This window comes from Zeugodacus cucurbitae, chromosome 5 (assembly GCF_028554725.1).
Source record: "Zeugodacus cucurbitae isolate PBARC_wt_2022May chromosome 5, idZeuCucr1.2, whole genome shotgun sequence".
Lineage (NCBI taxonomy): Eukaryota > Metazoa > Arthropoda > Insecta > Diptera > Tephritidae > Zeugodacus > Zeugodacus cucurbitae.
In genome coordinates, this window is record NC_071670.1 from 30991666 (window position 1) to 30997665 (window position 6000).

Sequence of the window (6000 nt, forward strand, 5' to 3'; positions counted from 1 at the left end):
TTTTTGTTATTATTTTTTGTAGTGTTTATAAAAAAAAACTACTGTTTTTTTTAATTAATATATAAAAAAGGTGAGCTTCTTGAATTCCCAAAAAAAAAGTGTTTTTTTATAAATTTAAATGAATAAAACATAGATTTATTAGGGAAAATTTCTTTGTACCTAAACTTAATTGATTCACTGTAATTGATTTAAAAAACAAAAAATATGTGCTTGTTGAAACTGACCCGGTTTACATTTACTAGAATAGTTCGTTTTTATATCACATTACAAATTTGTCCAACATCCTTGCACCTTATGAAATAATGAAATCTTCATATAATTTAGAAAACCAGCCTGAAACAAAAATATTAGTAAATAAAATTGAAACTTTAAAAAATCAACTCATTCCAAATATTTACAGGTCTAAAAGATCAATTAACTTTCTTAGTTCTGCGCTAAAATTTATAACTAATACACCAGATCATGACGATCTTATAGAAATCAAAACGTCAATTAATATGCAAATAGAAAATAATAATAAACAAAAAGCATTAATTCGCAGTTTGAGAGAATACTTGAAACACTCGATCCTAAAGCAATAACAATTTTTACTTTGGCACACTTAATTTAAATGATGTGCATGAATTAACAAACCATGGGGAGTTGGATCTTCCCCTTATTAATATATTGGAATATTCTGACATCCATATTTGTTACTTAGAACAAGCTATAATTACAATTTACAAATATCCAATACTCGAAACTAAATGTAGACTATATAATGTATACCCTTCAGCACATAAGCATGGCAAAATAATTTTAGATCCTAAGATAGCAAAATGTAATAATTATCAAAGAATTTCAAAATGTTAGAATTATTTCAGTAGTTTTATTTGTAAATCAGAACCCTCTGATAATTGTACTACAAAAATTTTAAACGATAAATCAGCACAATGCGAAACAATTCATGAAAATAACGCTCCAATTCAAATTTTAGAAAACGGTCACATCTTGACAGATTATGAACATTCTTGGAATGCCTATATCTGCCCCTAAATTACCAGATATCCAACCATCAACAACAACTCAGAGAAATCATACACAACCAGCACAGCGAAAAACTTGAAGTACTCCGCATTCTTTCCTCGAAATCAAATTACAAGTTCAGTAATATACAGGAAATTTCAACGTTTTTAATTCCTGTCGAAGAAAATCCAGTACAGTTCACCCTTATTATCATTATAGCATTCCTTACCTTCACAGCTACTATTTATGGTTTAGTACACCTCTACAAATATTGCCAAAATGTTAGAATGCTCAACAGACAACGACAAATCGACGGCTTATTTGAAATCGAACTGAACCGCCTACATCAACAGCAATTAGCAGCAAGGTGGCGAGGACGCTCCATTTCAACACGGAGGAGAGTTAAGGAACATGTGTTACTTATCATATTTTTGTACTGAAAACATAAATTATCAACTGGTAACCTAAACAAACAATAACAATAGTCTCGCCTAGCATCATAAATGTAACAAACAAAATGCATGTGCGAAAATGTAAACTGCACCAAACTATCTCATTAGCAAGTAAGCAAACATTGCGCTGTTTTAAAAATCTTAAAATCCCCTTAACTTACGCTAACCAAAAAAAGCATGGATGAACACAGATATTTTTCTTACTTGGTATGACATTACGTTTATTCCTGAAGTGAAGAAATTTCAAAAGGACGTGGGGAAAGAGGGCGACGTATTGTTGTTGTTAGATAATGCGCCAACGCACCCTTCCGCTGAAACACAAAATCGATAAAATGGGAAGTTTACAGTTAAGTTTTTACCCCCTAACGTAATACATATATATTGCAACTAATGGAAACTTTAAAACGTTTATACAGAAAGCAACTATTGCGTCGTCTTTTGACAACAGAGGACAGTGAAATAGAAACGACGTTAACGTTTTTTAAGGAAACAAATTTAAAAGATTGTTGTTATATGCTGGTAGAAGCGTGGAACTCTGTGGAATTGCAAACATTAAAAAGGGCTTGGAATAAATTATTGAAATTAACTCTATCTAATTCCTCGATTAAACCGCATGACGACTTTAAAGAAATAACGGAAGTAATGAAAATTCTTAGCATTGGTGAAGGGTGCGATGAAGAAAATATTAAGGAATGGCTGAACTGCGATAATCAAGACCCTGGAATCCAAATATTAACTGATGAAGAAATCATTGAGGATTTGAACAATAACGAGAGAAAAGATGAAGAAGAGACTGAAACTGGGGATGTATATCAAGTACCATCTCACGCAGAAGCTTTTGAAGTTCTTGATATTGCTTTTAAGTGGTATGAAAGACAGGATGTATCGGATCCCATACAGTTGTTACAACTGAAACGCATCAGGGACTTGGCCGCAATGAAACGATGTGATTCTTTACGTCAAAGACCAATAACAAGTTATTTCCAACCAAAATTTTACATTACCTAGGCAATATGTAATACATTATTTATCGTTATAGCTAGGTTTTTATAGAACCAAAAAGGTAACTGGCGCAGTCGGGTAACCTTTGATCAAAAGATCAAAGAAAACGAACAAACGTACAACCGAACACATATCTGAAAGTTTAACGGAAAGTCTAACAAAAAAAAATAACCACGAAAATTTTAAAGTTTTATATTGAAAAACCAAATATTAATGTTACAAAGTGTTACAGCGAGAAAAATAGACGAACAAAGTGCAAACTGTTTAAAATAAATACTAAAATATACATTTTACAAAAAAAGAAAAGTGCGAATATAGTACAAAACTTAAAAAAAACGAAAGTGCAGTGAAACTCAAAAATAAATCGACATCTTATAAGAAAAAAACAAGTAAAAAATTCTGAAAAAAAAAATAACGTGGAAATAATATAGAAAGCGAAAACGAAAGCTTCTACTAAATATACATATATATACATATGTATGTAGGAGTGGAACCTGTGGGTAAAAGGTTCACACGTAGTGGCTGTTCCTTTTAATTACAACCCGGTAATATTTAACGAAGACACAGCGTTAAAGACAGACGATCATTTTTTTTACAAAAACCAAAGTTGAGGAGTTGACGAGTAGCGTTGATCGAGGCATGACAGCGGCATCAACTGCTAGCCTACAGTCGTGACGTTAAGTTAATGATATTCAATAAATATAAACTAAAATAATCTACATAAAGTATTATCTTTAATACAATGTTCAATCTACATAAAGTATTAAGGATGCAATGTTCAATCTACATTCAATTCTTCTGTAACTATTTAATTCAAATAATATACATATGTATTCATTAATAATATTCAATAAATACAAACTATAATAATCTACAAATGGGGGCTCAGCCGAAATGTGAACGTATGTGAGCGGTGTCGGAAATTTGAATTTTTTTTTATTAAATTAAAACCAAATTGTGTAAAAACTAAAACTAGTACGTGCAAAAATATCGTTCCACACAAGGAAATTTGGAGAAAATGTATATTACATTAAAACCAAAATGTGCAAAAACTAAAAGTAATACTTGCAAAAATCGTTCCATATAAGTTCAATTTTGCAACAAACCGCAGTGGCAGTTGGCGTCGTAATTCAAATTTGTCAAAGATCCAGAAAGTTCGAGAGAATCAGAGAAGCAGAAAGGAAAAGTGCGAAGATGTGAAGCCGCAAAGATTCAAGTGACTGCGCCAATTAGAAAATGAGATGAAGGAAACACATAGGAACTACAGAAGATGAGAAGGATTGTATGTATGTAATTTCGTACCACTGAAATAAGAAAAAATGAACAGAAGCAAAAATTGGAAACGAAACATATGTTTGTATACGTTCCCTGCCAGCAATTCGGTAGTCAACTACGCAAAAAATATATTTCTAGTTAACTTTTATGAACTAACTAAAAGCTAACAACAATGTAATGCATAAATACCCAACATCAGGGCGAGCATAGAGAATGCAGGTGTATTTGTTTTTGATTTATTTTCTCATCTTTACTGTTAGTAATCTCTCTTTTCGTTATTAGTAGGCTGTAGTCAATTGTCCATGAATTAGTTGCTCAATCGTGTGCAAGCAAAAGTGACACCAAATTTTAAAAGATAAAGTTATGAATTAAATTAAAAAGAGTACAAATTTTTAAACTGATTGCTTTAAATTTTAATTATTATTTACTTGTACAAAGTAAAATGAGAGGTGTAAGCAAAAGGCATTTGAGTCGGTTAATCAAAAAGGAAAAAGATGTGTTTTCTAGTAAACTTTTGTCTAATAGTGTAGCTCAATTAGAAGCCAGGTGCTCCTCTGTTAATGCTCAGTGTCATGACGAAGGCCGTTCAGTATTCAACCAATGCCTCAGTGTAAGTATTAACTACAATAAAAATGTATATAGTCACATATCGACATACACTCCATAGAAAAAATAATAAACAAACAATATTCATTTCAAGAAAGACTTCATATAAGTTATCACAAACAATATTTAACATACCAAAATGTATCAAAATGCATTACAACAATTAATTGCAACAATGTAGCAATATTCATTGCAACATTACTAAAGTTCAACAACTTAAAGAAATACTATTTAAACAAACATCCGCTCCAATTCTCGAAATCGGTCGACATAAAAGTATTAAATACTAATTCTGCTGACCCTAAAATAAATAAACTTTCACTTGAACTCCAACAATCGATCGATGTAAACAAAACAAACTCCAGATGCTGACCAAGCAATATCAATCAAACTCTGCCGCCAATAATTACTGCATCGCTGCCATCGACCCACAGCTAACTTAGGGTAATTGTAAAACATTTTTGTTCAGTGACATTTTTGAAGTGAATAAAAGAAGTTATAACAAAAATCCATTCTTTTCAATTTTTTGAAAATTAACTTATACGAACTCTATCTTGAAACGAATCAAGTTTGCTTACACATTCCTGCTGACAAAACAAATTCTTATGGAATGCATGCAAATATATGTATGTATGTAAGTACATATAAACAAATGTATAAGTGCCTGCGGGAGTTAAGGAACACATCGCTCAACCAAAATTCGTATCAACTAAACAGACGAATATATACAAATATCAAATATCAATAGTTAAACATGCTTATCACCTCAACAAACATCACCATCGGTTAGACGAACCACAGCGGCACATCGGCTAATCTTTATCAGAAAAATAGTAAAAACGTCTTTATCAGGAAAACAATAGAAACATCCTTATCAAGAATGCAGCAGTACATCCCTATCAGCAAACCACAACTATATAAGTAGTCTTAAGTCTATTATAAGCATCGTTGTAAGAAGACGGTTTATTAATAAAAATGTAAAAATAAAACAGAAAATCTTAACATTATTAACTCGCGCACTTCAAATTAGAATGTAAGCTATACAAATTAAAATAAATATGAGTTCAGTTGAAGTATAGAAGTAAGCAAAGAAGCTCGTTTTTTATTTTAACTCTAAAGTGGAACAAAGAGCCAAGCTAAGAAGTTTCAGTTCTTTGTAACACACTAAACTGGCTAGGATTTATCGAGCAACATCAAGCGTCAATATTTCATAAATAAGTACACCTAAAACTGGCGACAAGGAATTCAAGAATTCAGAAATAATCAATTGGAATAACGCACTCTTAAACTAATAATTTTGGGAAGCTAATGAGAGCGCCGGTATTAATAATGTAAAGAAAAATGTGAAAATATTAATAGAATTGTGCAAAACAGTAATATATTTATAGAAAAATATTAATAGAATTATACAAAAACATTGCTAAAATACTATAAAATCATTTAAATCGTGTTAAATGCGCAGCAAGAGCTTTCACAATAAAAAACAAAAAAAGCTTTAAATAATGTGGGAATGGTTCGATCTGGCAGCACAGTAAAAGAAGAAGACGACGTTGAGTAGTAGTAGTTAAAGACGACGAGCGTGAGTAAGACGTATACGACGTGCTGCAGGCAGTTTTCTTAATCAATAATTCGTTTTAATTCTTAATCAAATCATTTAAAG